Source organism: Cavia porcellus, unplaced genomic scaffold (assembly GCF_034190915.1).
Source record: "Cavia porcellus strain 051 isolate PalLab524CR breed Dunkin Hartley unplaced genomic scaffold, mCavPor4.1 scaffold_12, whole genome shotgun sequence".
NCBI lineage: Eukaryota > Metazoa > Chordata > Mammalia > Rodentia > Caviidae > Cavia > Cavia porcellus.
Genome location: NW_026947495.1, coordinates 82,074,700 through 82,091,656, shown reverse-complemented (window position 1 = coordinate 82,091,656; position 16,957 = coordinate 82,074,700). Strand labels below are relative to the sequence as shown.

The window sequence follows — 16,957 nt, the reverse complement described above, 5'->3', positions numbered from 1 at the left end:
ACACATGCAATAACAATCCTCCAGACTTTTTTTAGTAGAACGATCCTGACTGTAAAATCTCCAAGCCGCTGCCCCGCACTGATGTACTGGAGGGGAGCAGAGGCCCTGACAGAGCCTCCTGTTGCACACTCGGGAACTGTCGGTGCTCAGTCTTCAGATCGGACACACCAAGCACAGAATCTGAAAGAGGGGGCAGAGAGGACAGCAGAATAATAGGGACCCCTGGGAGTGCCCCAGCTCAGCCTCATCCGTATGCTGCACCCCTGCCCCTGCCTGAGTGGCAGCGTTGGGAAGCCCATGACCAAGCTTGCACAGGGACCACAGGTGTGTTGGAAAGAGGTTAAAATAAACACAGATAATTTAAAATGTGGTAAGTAGAAATTGCCTCCTTGAACTAAACTGCACTGTAAATTTTTAAAAAGTCAGAAAATATTTGTACACCTTATCTTTCTCCTTTCTGCACAAAAAGTGGCTTGCATGTTGCTCAACTCAGCCGTGTGGACAAAGACATCTTAAGGCAATCAGTAGCCTCTAGAAAGTAAGCGGTCTGGAGTGTGAGGGAAACTTTATAAGATGGGCGGGCTCTTCACGAAGTTATGTTTAAGAGTTCTGACTTCCTAGGCCACAACCAACTTCCCAAAGTTTATTCCTGTTTGTTTGGAGTTTGTCCTCGGATCGCTGCAAAGGTTGTGCCTACGCAGTGGTGGGTCGCTGTTTTTCCAGGTCCCACTGGGTGTGTGGAGTAGACATTTAATAAATTATCAGCCTCCACCAAAAACTGTACATCGGGAAACCTTGTGTGCGTACTTTAATACTAAGTGTATTGAGACGTCCTAAAACAAACACAAGTTACCGTAGGCCTCTACACTGACAAGATGAACTCAAAGCGGGGGCCGTCAGCTTGCAGACACTTATTAATGTGCCGACTATTAAAGCATGGAGACAGTTCTTTGGTGGACTCTGTATTCTAATGCTCCATGATTGAAAATATTTTCTGCCAAGGGACTCAGTAGAAAGTTCCCAAACCAAGAACAGGATCCAATCCATGGACACCATGGATTGACCGTAACATTGCCCTGACCATCAAAGCTGCAGACGTCAAACCCGGCTAACTATTCCAGGTTCATGTCTCACCAGAGCTCCGTGCCAGCTACTGGCGGGGGTGATACTCTTTCAGTCCTTGGCCTGGGCCATGGTCTCTCCCGCCATGGGTGTTTTAAGGCGCAGTCTTAAAACAGAGTCAATACCTCTGTCTTGTTCTGTGTTCATGGCCTTTCTTACGGCAGAGCTCACAAGGTGCCCCAGTGCTTAGTGCCATGGAGGCACCTCATAAACAGCTCCATATTAAAATGAATGAACAGTGGCTGACATTGCCCAAATAACACTACCATTTTCCATCCAACTGGCATTCATCGTGACATTTTTGAAATTATAAATTATTGTATTCTTTGTAAAAATGCTTCCACCATAAAATGAAATGTGCCGCCTACTTTATAATTTTTCCCTTTGTCCCTCCAAAATTCATCCACAGGTGTGCATCCGATTGGCCAGTGTCTGCATTTCTCGGGAATATGTGGAGCCAATGCAAGACACTTGCCTTGTGCTGGTGGCGGTGACATTAACACGACCTTGGATAAGACCCGCCACCCTCAGTGGTGTCTTTGTCTGCTTCTTGGCACCTGACACTAAACTGCTGTCCTGTAGGAAAGGCCCCAGGGGAATTTGCTTAGGGCTGTGTCAGGCAAATGAATTCAAAACTACCCAAATGACCGTGTTTTACGGGAGGCGCACCCGACTCTCCGTGGGCTCACTGGTGCCCGTCTCAGGAGTGCTGAAATAGGGATTTTGAGTTCTTGTCTCAGAATGGTAAGGTCTGATGTCACCTCTCTCGGCAGAAATATCTGAAATGGATTTCTTAAGTTGGGATGAGAGTGACTTAATGGATCTCTCGATGGCAGACCAGACACTGTTGTCAACTCCCAAGAAACAGACACGGCTTTCCTCAGTCATCCCGGGGTCATCGGGGAGCCACTTGTCAGTGTATGGCTGCTCCGCCCGCTTCCTCCTGCTTCCCTGCTCCTGAGCCACAGCTGTGGACGGGAGGTGGCCCAGCCAGTCAGCCGGGCAGCCTTGGCACTGGTCTGGGCCAACTCGGACAGTATGTGGGAGGCTGACATTGGCCACCAAACCCAAGCTGTTCCAAAGTGCTGACACGCTGGACTCAGATGTCCTTGGGGACACGTGGCAGGGCACAGGGCATGCTCAGGCTCCAGACGGGGGTTCGATGTGGTGGGCTCCCTGGTTTGCAATTTCAGCCAACCTCGAGCAGAGCACTGCGCCCCTCTGGGCCGTGTGGGTGCCGAGCCAGCAGGCTCCGGATTGTTTAAGCAGAGTGGCCCCACAGGGCAATTACTGGCACCATTGCCCGCTCCTCCTGCTCTCTTGATGTGGTTTCCATTCCGTCTGAGGCATCTGCCTGATTTAGGAGGAATGGGATTGTGTTAGGGTTACCGGAGCCCTCCCGGGTTAGCGAGTGAGGGGCCTGTGACCACAGAGCCCGGGGCATAAACTGAAACATGAAAAAGCAAAACAAAACCCAGAACTGTGCAGCCAGCATAATGAAGCCCGCACAGAGGGAAGAAAGCTGATGTAGACAGATTATGGGACCTTGCCCTTCTTGGCTTGGGACACTTTTCTCTGGTGAGATTTTAGAATAAATGTTTTGAACAATAACGGCACCAAAGAAAACAAAAAAAAAAACCCTGTCTTTAGGCTGGCTTTGGGGAATTATCAGCAGCAACTCTGTGCTCTGATATTTAAATTCTGTAAGGATCTCTTGGCCCTGGGCAAGTGTCCTCCAAGTGTGAGTTTAAGAGTGCCCACCTGAAAAGAGCGTGCCAGTAAGGAAGCCCCAGAGCTGGGTGAGGAGCCCCAGAAGCCAGGCGGAGAAGAGGCCGAGTCTCCAGCAACAGGTTGGCGCCTTCCACCTCTCAAACATCAAACCACATCTGGCCTGTACTTGGTGGACCTCTGAAGTCCCGTGGGTGCCAGGAGGTGGGAAGATGGAAAGCTGCTAGGCGAGGGGCTTGGGGTGGCACCCAGAATTAGAGGAAATTGGGATTGTGATTTCTGGTCTCAAAATGGTAAGACCTGATGTCCCCTTGTCTTGTCCACCCTCGGCCAGGGCTACGCACACGAATCAAAACGATGTCTCGCTCTTTTCAGTCAACTTTTATTTTGGGGTAGATACACTTTAAAAGAAGTTGCAAGAAATGGACCCATTTTCCTCATTTATTTCAAAACAGTCCCTTTGCCGCATGAGATTTGTCCTAGTATTAACCTGAAACGTGTAGACACTCGGTGGTGAGAATCCACATGGATGTGGAGACAACTGTGCACCTTTAACACGGGGTGTGACATTAATAGGGTTCCTGGCGGGCTCCGCGGCTTTTCTTTGTAAAACAATTAGATCGATCTCACACTCTCCTACTAATGATGTCATTCAAAATAATCTCTTTGAAAAACAGAAAAGAGCGCTGTGATTTTCCTTTTTGCTTTGAGACCTTTGCCTCAAAATATCCAGTTGCTACTAATACGAGCTCAGGAAGCATGGAGTTAAAGAAGTTGGCTTTTTCCCCTTCAATCTGAACAATTGGAATCAGCACTTTGCATTATTTTAAAAATGAATGCTTAGAATCAGCAATTTTCCTGGGTTTTTTTTTTTAAAGATCTTGCGGGTTTTTTTTTCTTATTTAAAGTGGAAAGCTACATTAAGTGCAAGGCAGTCAACAAAGAAGCGGTCATAAAGCCTAAGTATTCCTAGAGTTATAAAATATGTCCATTGTGCCAATTCCACTGCCAACAATGAAGTTTTAAGCATTAATATGCCTTCATTGCAGCTTTAATGCCTTAATATTGGCTCTATAGCTCTTTTGGGTAATTTTGCTTTCTCTGGTACTTGAAAGGTGGTGATGTCAGCATTCTTCGCACTGATTCATATGCAGGTTGATGAAGCTGAGTTATTTATTGAGTTCCATTATATTTTCTATAAACATTAGTTCTCAATAAACAGAGACATTTAGCCGAGGGTTTATTTATTAAATAGGTACTGTACAGATGGTTTTGCCACACATGATGTGCTGCAGAGGATATTACTCAGGAATAATCAGCTGTGTTATAGCTTGGCTAAATTAATAAGATGATAATGATGAAATTGATGCTTTTGAGCTAGGCTTGGTAAATGGTTTTTGCATAAACAAACTGATAAATTTGAGAAGCAATTACTTGCTTGTCAAAGATAAAAACACAACAGGGCCCATTTATAGTTAGGTCCTATTTATTTTTAAAGATTGTACCAGATTTTATGTTTAATATGCTGCAATTAAAAAATAATACTCAAATGAAGAAGAATAAAAAACTAACTTTCTGAGTTCTCCTTAAAACCCAGAGAGGCAGTGTTGCTTGATTAGACACCAAGCAAACTTTCTTTTTGCTGTATCTAGAAGGAAAATTTATTTGAAAAGCAGTGTAACATTCTACATACAAATGTTTAATCCTATAGGTATGTGGCAGAAAACAGTTGACTAATAACACTCTTACACACACACACACACAGAGTAGGGGACCCAGGAAAACTTTTTATTTGGCTTCCAAATGCCAAAGTACATTTTTGGCCTAGCTTACAATATTCTATCAAATGTGCAGCGCATACCCATTTTCTCAATCAAAGAGTGCTCAGCAATTACTTGGAACCTCAATATGAAAAATGCATCCCTACCGATAAAGTATACCAGTAGGTTTTCATTACTAGTGCTGATGTGGGGCCTGCAAAAGTCAGAACGGGCATCTAAGGTCAAACAAACATGAACTCCTTCTCCATCTTCAGCCAGAATTTTAAAAGCTCTCGGGGCACCTTTCACTCATCACTGTACCAGCCTGCTCTGTAGCACCAAGCAACCAGGGCTGCACTCCGAAGACACTGTCCATGTCCGCTCAGGGGTGGGTGTCTGTTTCTAACCAGTGTAAGAACAGAAGTTAATGTGAAAACCCTGAGCTATCTAACCAAAAGCTATTTCATATTAAACAGCAGGTTTCATTTTTCTTCCCTTTGAAGAGTCTACATTTACTAAAGAGGCATTTTTGCACATTCTTAGCTCTTGGGTATTTTGACGTCTACATTGAGCTATTTTTCTTTTGTAGAGTGGGTAACACACAAAGTTAAACATCACAGTTTTAAATGTTAGGGTCTAAAACTTTAAAAATGGTAAAACATTATTTTTTTAAAGTTAGTTACGGGCAGAGACCACCACTATTCAAACGTATAACACAAAGTGATCAATTAAGTCAAATACTTGCTTCGCTAACATATCACTCTCCTTGTCTGTTTTAAAAGAGAACTTTGATTTTCTCCATTTAAAATGCCTCTCACTTCTGTGATCATTTGGCACAAGCTATCATGTTAGAAGGAATATTTTGCATTTTATTGTCTGTGTGATATAAAGTAACAGCAAAATACTGTGGATAAGCACGGTAGAAATTCTAGCTTTCTGGAGATCTGAGGAAAGATATTTATCTTCTTAGGAAATACCAGTAGGTATGAAATATAATGTTAACAAATACATAAGGATGGGCAGAATTACTTTTGACACACAGATTTTTATCACAAAAATCCTAACATACTGACCTGATATCAGAATGTCTAATGATTTGTTATAAAACTTCGGTTGTTATTTCCTCCTCCTGCTTAATTGGAAACAAGTGCTCCCCAGGACTAATTACAACTTCATCAAACAGAAAGAGGAACACAAATCCGTCTTAAGGGAATGCGAAAGCTTTGGGGGGAGGCCCCATCAGCTGCATTAGGGGGTAAATTTAAAACCATTCTGTGAGCTGTGCATTCTAGAGACTTCTGCAGAGAGCATCAGGGAAAGGGATCTAAAGAGTCTCCAGCGGTAAGAACAAGACACACCAAAGCAAAACCTACTGAGGTGCAGGGGGTAGGGAGCCCCACATGGACCGGCTCACAAATCCATTATTGTGGGTACAAAGTCTATGTTAGATCTTCCACGTTGTATGCTTTACCGAAAACAATGCCTGGAGGGTGCTTAAAAGAAACTGGCTGCTTGAAAAGCATCTGAATTACCTGCCAGCACTAATATGCATGTAAGCTCTGCACTAGGCTGTGATCTCGGTAATAATCCCACCCGATGTACACCACTTCCCATACACTTCAAAAATCAAGCTATTGTAAATTACTTATAAAATTAAAGAACGAAGAGGTACAGTGACATGTCTGTGCTTCCTGTCTTCCTGTTAAAGACTGCAATCTCTGAGCTGATCTACTTTGTTTCAAACACCGGGGTCTCCTACTACAAACTGGATTTTCCATCACCTTGAAAAATACTCCGCAGCGGGCATCTAGTAATACGCAGCGTATTCCTGACAGTGGGTGTGAGAGGAGTTTGGTTCTGATACTAAAAGGAGTTTCAAACATTTGCTGTGTATTTACTTGCTAGTCTAGCACGCAAAACAAACATGAAATAAAGAAACGCATCTTGGCAAATGACATGGAAATTGGCACATTTGGGAAATTGTTTCTGATCAATATTCAGGTAATACTTTTTCTTCCCTCAGAATAAATCTAGAGAAATACCCTAGTCAAAAATCATAGACCGAACAGGAGGGAGCATTTTACCAGTCAAAACCCTTAACAGATAACTTTAGAATTTTCAAACTGCATGATGGTTCATTTATCCCATTTTTGTCACTGTATACTAACTCGTGTTTACCATTTGCTACATCTACTAGCCTAATTTTGAACATTAGCAACTATTCAATTAAATAATCAAAATAAGGACCCGATTAACCTATCTTTTAGACATATTTTTGCCAGTTAATTTTAGATCTATAACTTTACAATAGTACTTTTTAAAATTTTCATGATAAATTATAATTTGAAAAGTAGCAAAACAGAAACCTTCACTCAGTTCTAATATATACGTGAGTAACATAGGTCTAATACATTTATTTGCAGAATCAAAATATAGTTGTGGCTTTTCATATTTATGAAATTCTCCCCTTTGTCTTAAATAATTGTACTGGTTAAGATCACCAAAATCGCATTCCTTATATTATCCCTGAGAGCTGAAAAACACTGGCTGGGCAGCGGCGAGATTCTAAACACGGACTGAGCACAGAGCCTGCCCTTCCAAGCCCACAGCGGAACGAGCTTGCAGTTAGAAAGCTAAGTTGTGCCCATCACAAACTGCGCGCGGCTGCCTGCATGGATTGGAACGCTAAGGAGCCATTCAAAACAGAGGGGGAGAATTTCAAAGGCGCCAAGTGGAACGGATTACACATTCCTGCCCCCAGCCTCCTAGAATCTGGGTCTCTCGTGGTGGTCCCTCCTGTCACTCGGAGAGGCAGCTATCTGTCTCCCACAGGCTCAGAAAGCCAGATTCATTCATTCCTGCTTGCTCTTGTTCACGGGAGAGTGCCCAGTGCGTGCTGCCAGCATGCTCAAGGGACCTCAGCAGAGGCCCCATCCAAAAGGCCTCAGGACAGGGGCAAGACACTGGGATGGCACAGAATGCACCCAGCACGAGCAAACCATGTGCACCACTGAAGACAGGCCTGGACAGGTGGCGGAGAAATGTGCAAGCACACCGAGTGTCCTCCCCCGGAGGACACCTGGGACAGGAAGAAGGCTGGGGTTGAGCAGAGAGAAGGAAGTGATGGATACTCAAGCTCAGGGTCTTTCTCAGGGCTCTTGTGCCTTCGAAAGGACAAAGTCCAGTTCTACAGGCCAGTGCTAAACCACCAAGAAAGGAATGTGAGAGGGAGAGAGGGAGGAAGAATAGCTGGACGTGAATTTCCACGTTGGAAACGTCTAGATCTTCCAAAGCTGCTGTTCTTGCAGCCGTACTAAAGACCTCTTCATCTGTGCCAACAGCGAAGTCCCCTCCTCCACTCCCCCTGCCCCTCTGCTGAGATTGCCAGCACAGGGGCCAGTTAGAGCCCACTGTCAGGATGTTTAGAGATGTAGGCACCTGTCTGCTAACAACCAGACTGAGACCACTGACTCGGTTCACACAACCCATCAGCTGGTAAGAGCTCCTGTTTACCACCAGCCTGGGCTCCAGCAGGCCCCCACGGACCTGCTTCAGCATGTGTCCACACCCCTCCCGTGAGTGGCATGACACAGTGGCATGACAATGAATGCCACTAACTCACCACGGCTCTTCCCATTCTCCATGTCCTCACCATGCTGCAGCTGAGTAGGATCCGCCTCCCCGAGCAAGGGTTTCCAGTACCCAGGGAAGTGGAATGCAGATTAAGATTTATGTGCCATCTTTTCAAAATACAGAAACTAAATTTACACATTCATGTCCCACGGTAAGGAAAAGGAGGTAAAGAAGGTCTGATGTGTGCTGAATTCCAACAAGGAAAATAAACAGCATCCACCTCAAGGATGCGTGAATCCCACGCGAAGGGTCTCACAGCCGGCTGGGCTGCGTGGTGCAGTTCTCTATAATAATCCTCCAAGTAACTTCAGAGTACTCGAGTAGACGTAGAGCTTCAGATTCTTGTGTATGCTCATATCTTAAAGGAAATCTGTATTTCTTTAATAAAAACTATCAAAAACACAGAAACAAAAAAAATGTTGGAAGTGAAAAAAAACTACTTGTAAAAAGTAGATAAAATCCTGACGAGCTGGGACTTCTCAGGGTAAAAATTATAAAGAAGCCATTGTTTTTCCAGTATTGGAAAATAGTTGAAAAAGCCAGATCCAGTCTACACAGGGCTAAAAGCATGGTTGGAGAGGGCTGCTCTGGGGATGTGAACAGGGGAATTCACATAAATCAGCTCCCATAGAAAGACTGAGGCAGGCAGGCCAGGTGGACAGTGGTGACAGTTCACCAATGAAAAAAGGCTGCCCCTGGGGGCGTCTTGGAGTGTCTGAGATACATCGTGAAACAGGAGACAGTGCAGAGCTGGATGTGGTAAGATTTGGTAACTGATTCACAGAGGAAACTAAGGAAGACAATAAAGTTGACCCAAAAGGATGCCCAGCAGATGAGAGCTGGCAGCAAAGACAGAGAACCGAGCTGGGGTGCAGCTGCGAGGGCAGGATGCCCTCTGCGGATCTAAGCATGCCCAGGTGCCGGAACCAGTAGGGAGCGCTGTGCCTCTGTCCGCCTCGGCAGCCTCCATGAGCACGTAGTACTGAGACCCAGCACACAGATGGACATGCGCGGGGCTGCAGACATGCAGGAGGGAGAGCCATGCAGAGACCCTCAGAATACAACCTGTGCCTGGAAGCTTGTTCTTCTCACTATGAGGGGAGTCGTAACCCAAATCAAAGGGAGAAAGCTAGAAAGCACAAGAAAGGGATGTGTCAGGAACACAAAGTACACACCCGCTGGCTCCCTCTAGACACATTACCCATCTCTGACTAATTGTACTGTCCAGAACTTTCTGAATTCTGAGCTCCGAAACTAAAGGCTGTCAGAAATCACTGGGAAACAGTGAGTCTCAAATATGGACAGTTTTGCCCCAGCAAGGGCACTATCAGTAGCTAAGGACATTTTGGTCTTGTCACAGCCAAGGGGTGCTATAGGCCTGCTGAGTAGGGGACAGGATGACTTCCAGGACATCCACACCAACAAAGAGACACACAGTCCACCATAGCAGATCCCACAAAGGACTGCAGCTGTCCAGCCGTGACGGCCTCGCTTTGGCTTTATGGGAGGCACTTGGCCGGCGAAGTTCACTGATAAGATGAGCTAACATATTTGCCTGCCTTTTATCCAGGTGCATAAGCCAAGGTACAAAGAAGATACAAGAATTCCACCGTAAAGAGAGTAACACTCATGTAATTGGACTAAGTACATATCGTTAAGCAGGCATTTAAAATTCTAACATTCTCTGGAGTAATTTTTTCTAAGTTTCTATTTTTCAAAATTCCATTAATCAGTTCCCTCTTCGCATTGCCAAGCAAGCCACTAAAAGTTTAGGATGACGGCGGATACCGAAAGCTGCCTTGGTTGGCTTCTTTTTTACTCTCCTTTTCAGGGTCTTCTGGCCCTCCAGCACTTAAATTCCGGGGCACTCCCTTTGTTTAGCTATTTACTCCCGTAGCTCTCTCCGGACACTTACTTTGCTTTTGATGGATCTTATTTTAGTAACTGTGCCATTACTGCTGTGAGAGTGCTTTTGAGCAAACCCTGCCAGGAGGAAGCCCTCAGAACAATTCACACTTCGAGGACGGTGCTGAGACACTCCTCAGGGCGGTCCATGGCCACGCGTGGCCCCTCATGGCCCGCGGCAGGACGTGCCGCCATGTTGCACTCAGCTTGCAGATGGCTGGGACCAAACCCAGAACTACAGGTCGTGTGACTCTTGATCCACTTGGCCACATCCCTGGCCCGACTGCAGTGAACATGCCTGGTCCCTGCGACGCTATCTCATGTGGCACCAAGCAAAATAAAATACCTCCATGTGCCACTCCTAGAGTTGCTGGTAAACGGAAAAAACAGGCTTCTTCAGAAGCCCTGATTCTGAGTGCCACCTTCTGGAACAAAACTCACCCTAGCCTTTCAAATGGGCTCAAAGACCCCATGTGAACCCAGCCTTTGTTCCTCCATAGCCCCAAACCCAAGCATGGGAGGGGGAGTCAGGTCACTGGCCTAGAAGTGCCAATGTGACCAGAGTCCATGTCCATGGATGGATTCCTCTGTTGTGCGGTCGTAGAGGAGTTTGCACATGAGAGCTTTGCCAACATGTATCAACACCCACTCCCACGACTGCCGAGGGACACCATGTTCCCTGTCCCTTCCCCTCCCCTCCTCCAACCACCAAACTCCCCTTAATGTCTTCAAAGCTGAGTCAGTCACCAACTTACAGCCCTGAGCGGCGGCCAGGGCTAACCAAGGATCAGCCAAGCGCTGAGCCACACATGGGCAGAAATAGGGGCTGCGGCTAAGAGGTCGTGGGAGCCTGCGGCAGAACCAGAGATGGCACCTCAGTGCGCGCAGAGCCCAGCAAGCCATTTCCAGCAGAGAGTAGACAAACTTTAATTCCTTACCAAAGCAAAAAAAAATGACAGCTCTGCAGCCTGCTCCTGCCACAGGCCGCCTTTCCTTCTCACAGCCCAAGTGCCACCTTCCCCCTTTCTTCTTCTGCCTCTGCCTCCTCTTTCTCAGTGACCCAGCACCGGGTTACTTGCATTCATGTGGTGCAGTCTGTAGCTTTATTTCTAGAGCTGAGTTTGCACCGTCTTGAAGGCCATTGCGACCTGCGGTCCCTGAGCAGGGGAGGCGCTGTACAGGAGAATCAGTCTCCTGGTCCCCGCCTTCTTACCCCTAACACAGTGACAAAGGTCATGCCTAGCACCTGGGTGCTCATAGAGAATGACACAACTGTGTGTGCATGCACACTCACTATCCACACCAAGACACACACGCTCAGTAATAAGCCAGGAACATGGTAATAAGTCAATCAATGTTACCTTTTATTTTCAAGAATAGTGCCTTTAACCAATGAAATCTTGCTTACTTAATTAAATTCAACAAATAAATGCACACCACAAGCAAAGCCACTTAACAGGTTTGCTGAGAGAAGCAGCCCCAAAGTGAGCTACAGAAGAGTGACCACCAATACCGGAATAGGAGTTTCCACAGCCTGGTCCCACTTGCTCCTTATGACAACGCTAGTCTGAAGAGTGATTAGCCTAGTACCCCCAGAGACAGACGCAGGGTAAGACAGGAAACAGAGGCCACCGACCCTCAGCTTTTCCTGAGAAACCACTTCGGGTTTCCCTTCTCTACAGTGAGCAGGCCTGGGGCATCCACGGTCAGGTCCCTGACTATGTGCACCCCAAACACTTGACAGGAACAGAGCAGCGAAGGCCGCAGGCCCTGCACCCCCAGCTTCTCTTTTCCTGAGGCCCTGGGGACCCGGACCTCCGGCGTCTGCCACGAATCTGACACAGCACATGCACTGCACAAAGTCTGGATCTCAGTTTCAGACTCGTTGCTTCCTGGCTAGCCGTGTCGCTAGTGTATATGTAACTCAGTGTCATTTCATCCAAAACGATGCCAAGCAGAAGTAGCTGAAGCTCATTATAGGTAAACTCCAGAACGTAAGTCTGTCGCCTTCCGCTATCCGCACAGATGAACATTAATACCTTTTAAATGGCTCGCTGCTTCCCAAGAAACCCCACACCACGTGTGCTGCCTTTGAGAATCAACGCTGGCACTGTGACAGTGTCACACCCGCTCAGAGGGGTCCCTGCACTCTGGAAAGCACGGCCCATGCCCCTTGGATTCCTCCCAGCACGGGGAGCTTTGCAAAGCTGCTCAATGACAACTATCACGCTCTAATAAGTGTCTCGTAATCTTTCTCTTGGCGAGGATAGTACTTAATCGTGTGCGTGGGTCAGGGTGTGTGTGTGTGTGTGTGTGTGTGTGTGTGTGTGTGTGTGTGTGTGAGAGAGAGAGAGAGAGAGAGACATGCGCTGCTTTTCACACAGCCTCTGAATAAAATCGGAGAGGACCCACCCCGTGAGCTCTCATGTCAATCTTTATTTTACAAGCACCAAAATGTACATCACACGAGAGTGTCATCCATCATGACACCTCACATGTATGGCACTGTTTTAATAGAAAAATCTAAAGTTTCATTATGTTAATGTTGAGCAATGAAAATAAAACATCATAAAAAATAAGCACTTTTTGGTGATTGGCTATAGCAATTTTCTGTCAGCTTCCAGCACGATAAAAGCATACTGAGTAAGACAGAAGGAACGCGAGGAAGGGCGCCGCACCGGGGGAAAGGCTTGCTGGGTCCCCACAGTGAGTGTGCCTACGTGGCGGCCAAAACAAAACCTGAGCTAGTCCGTGAACTGTGTAATGATTTCTTGTCCCAGAGAAGGAGTTAGAGAGTGACGCTCCTGGAATAGCGACTCTGGGAAGAACCTGGGCAAGTAAATCCTCACTCAGAACTTAGAAACTCATACAGATCGAAGGTGAACTGGAGGAACACTCTAGGGAGAGTGTTCCAGGTTCTCCAGCTGCAGGACTTCGTGTTTTGTAGTCAGGACAAACACAGAATTGATACACCAGTCAGAAGAGCAGCTAGCATTTAGGTGTGCAGACAAAGAGAAGTAGCCAAACGTACAGCCCTGCCGTGGGTAAGCTGTGGCATTTTCTGTATGCAGACAGACCTACAGCCATTGGGAAATGAGCTAACATTGTAGACTGGCATGCAAAGGAAGTACACAGTGGTGGGCTGGATATAAAATTTAGTTTTGTAATCAATGTTTTAAAACTTTCACAATTAGAAGATGCTATTGCATTTATATTTTTCCCCTCTGCCTTTCGAGTAAAACTCCTCTGTAATGGCCAGGTGTGGTGGTGCATACCTGTATCCTAGCACTCAGGAGCCTAAGACTGGAGGGCCACAAGTTCGAGCTCAGCCTGGGCAAAGTAACTTAGGGTCTTGGCAAGACTCTCTCCCAAAATACAAAAAAGAAGACAAAAGAGATAAAAAGAGAAGATCTATAGCTCGGTGTGAGGGGCCCTTCCCTACACGCACACACACACCGCCCCCCAAAAACTGTGGTATAGCTATCCCTAGGAAAGGAAGCAAACATTTCTCGTGTAATATGGTATGCTAACCAAACTATAGTATTTATCATTTAATGAATTCATAGTAAGTGATCAATAAATAGACACCGAGTTGACTTGCATGTAGCATTTTGGACCACCCACCCGGTCTGCAGCCGCACACCCCTGCAGGTGTTGCTGTTCAGAACGCCCACCCGTGCCTTGGGAACTAACCAGCGCGCAGGAGAGGCTGTGTGTGAGGCCCGGCTATCAGGCCGACCGGTTCCCTCCGATTTTCAGCCTTGTCTGGTATCACAGAATCCACAGATCATTTTCTAGGAGGTTTTAATCTGTCTGCCTTTCCAGAGGCAGGGGAGTCAAATATTTTTTAATACATCCTACCCTTGTATAAAAATAATCTTGGAATATTGGTTCATTTTAATCTACTTTGTATAAAAAGTTTCCAAACCTTGACTCTGATTTCCCTCTGCTATTCTATTTCATATATCAGAATAGTAATTGTCCAGTAACAATCAAACCTTGAACAAGTGTGCAAACCAGCTGTGTGACACCCCGACTTATGTGGCTGGTTTTGCTCTCTTTGTCTCGTGCCAGCCGTGGGTGCCACCCCTCCCCCTCGGGGTCGGCAGGGGCTGCAGGTTGCTGTGCTCCACGGGTGGGCACGGGGGGCGAGAGGGGGGGGATTTGCACTTTCCCTGTCTTCTACGAGTATCTGCACTGCTGCAAACTTCCCTGACTGGGCATTTCTGATTGGTCTCATTTTCACTTCAGGCAGACAAGTGTCTCCCGTCCTCTGGGAGGAAAGGCCTCCCTCAAGGTGACAGAGACACCTTTTCAAGAGTTCTTGCAAGCTGTGGGAAAACATTCATGAGTATCCGTCTCGCAAGGGTCCTAGAACTTCCGTGGTTCCCAGGACCCCAGACCTTGGGGTGCCATCGCCCCTGCTGCTCTGGTGACAGGGACAGGTCTACAGCCAGGCCACCGACTCTGCTGCAGCCTTGGCAGTGACCCTGCTGGGGCCACGGGGATCCCTCTTTGTTCTGCCGTCTTTGCAGCCCACACTCACACGACTGTGTAGCAGAAGTCCTAGACTGGCACAGTGTGCCCGAGTGAAATATGGTTGAGTGCCGCCTACAGAAATAGAAGGACATTATTTTAAATTATCTCGATCGTAAAATCCAAGAGAAGAGTTGGCAATATTGCAGGGGGGAAAAATCTCAAAACCAGTTATTCCTTTTAAATAAAAACAAAAATGAGAAACAGTAACTATTAGAAATCCCACCTGGTGCTTTTCCTGTGTTAATGATGCTTCTTAAATTGCATGTGGGTAAATGGTAATTTTGTCTCACACCATTAAAAACTAATGGAACCCTTGATGATAAGAAATGCCATAGCTAGCTTGTTGGAAAACGTTTAATTAATAAAGTAATAAAATTATTGTAAACTAGTGCAGTTTCAGGGAGAATTCAATGGGATATAAAACAAATAAAACATCCTAGAGAGTTTGTATAGGAAATAAACATTACTATTTAAAACCCCATATAAAGTTAAAGGGGTTTGTGTCACATAGAAGCAAAATTAGCTATTATGCTAATAAAAAAATTATTCTTTCAGGAAAAAAGAGAACACAGCTTATAAAGAGCTATATTCAATCATGCAAAAAAAATCTAAATTATAAAAAAGGGAAGATTATTGTATTTTTTTCATAAGTTAGAAAACAGAAATTAGGAATATGTATATTTATAATATTTAAATAACCAAAGAGTTGGTTAAAATTAAAATAGCAAAGCATTCTTCCTTCTGCCTTTGTAAAATATATGTTGATTCTTTATCTGCTATACTTCTCCAAAGACACTTGAGAATATTGTAGACAATGGGGTTACTCAGCAATCCCCAATAAGGGCGATTCCAGTGTGTCTTTTGCCATTCATCTGCAGATAAATCTGAAATTATAGTGATACTATTAACACTGTCCTCGCATCAACCCTGACCCTCCTTTCCCTGTCGTGTACCATGAGTCCTTTTTAATCCTGGTCCTCCGGGCTTACCTGCTCCATGAGTAACACAACAATTTATAAAATGCACAGACTTACTGTCCTCACACACAGGAGCCTTGGGGGCCTTCAGGCAGGAAAAATCTCAGTAAACAAAAGGACTTTGGGATGTAAATTAGCAGCGGCCCTGGACAGGGAAAGGCATGCAGAGCTCGGAGCTCTGCCCCGCACTGCACCTGCAGACGCCCTGCCTCCCGTCTCCGCGTGCTCGTGCGCTGCGAGCCTGGGTGTGTTCACAGGCTCACCAAGTGCAGAGACGTAACCGGGCAGCGTCTGCATTCCGGGCACCGCGGCGGGAGAGGATGTGCCAGCCGCCCTCGGGCGATTCGCATTCTCCTCCTGACCCTCCTGCTTCGGAGAGCAACCTGCCGTGCTGTTGTGTTCCTCAGTATGCTCTCTAATTATTTTTAACTTTTAATTTGGTTTTTACTCCTAGGGGTTGTTTATTTATTCAGAGTTACTCTATATATACCTGAGAGATAGGGTGGAGGGTTCTCAGCAAATCTGTAAAACATAAATTGCCAGAAATAGGTTTGACTTTAATATGTGAAGAGCTCTTTGTAAGCAATGAACAGATGATATACAAGAGTGGGGAAATCAGCAGAGGACTCTAACAGGTAATTTTTAAAAGGGAAATGTAAATTATGTAAATGGCAGTAAGCATAAAGTATCTGAAAAATCCACACCCAAGCAATCCTATCCTTTCCATCTCATAGAAAAAGAAACATCAGATTAACTGTAACACGGGAGGTCAGTGTGTGGGGACGTGTGCTCTCACACTTACATGCTAGTGTCACCTCTGCATGCCAGCAGAACATACACTTAGCACTCTGAGGCTTTCAGTGAACCCCAGACCAAAAATATCTGGAAACAACCTTGTGCTTATACTAAACAAGCACAGAGAATTTTTCCTTGTCGTTACCCCCTAAACACGCAGTCCAACAATAGTTACACCCTGAGTACCCAGTGTGAGCTGTTCTATGTCATCTGTGTGAGTTAAATCATGCAGGAGGGTGCGCAGAGGCTGGGCAAATACTGTGCCGTCTTCCACAGGGGCCGCAGCACCCGCCAGCAGGGTGTCAGGGAGGTCCTGGAGCACGGCCTGCAGATGCAGGTGGAGCACTGCAACTCTGAAACACACGCAGCCTTTGACTCAGTGCCCCGTGACGGGAACTGATCATAGTGAAAGACAGGGAAAAGCACAGAGACTACTCAAGGACACTCACAGCGACAGCGTTCGTCAGTGGGAAACCTGGGGAAAGGCACCAGTAAGGC

At 46.0% G+C, this 16,957-nt stretch overlaps 1 long non-coding RNA gene across 1 annotated transcript in view; it reads right to left on the bottom strand.

The window, feature by feature from the left end:
- LOC134478356 (uncharacterized) overlaps window positions 1–8,348 on the bottom strand; it is a 50,157-nt gene extending 41,809 nt beyond the window's left edge. Inside the window, exon 1 of the long non-coding RNA XR_010050968.1 lies at window positions 8,233–8,348. This is a non-coding gene — a long non-coding RNA (uncharacterized LOC134478356). The remainder of the gene's footprint in view (window positions 1–8,232) is intronic.
- Between the last annotated feature and the right edge of the window lie 8,609 nt (window positions 8,349–16,957).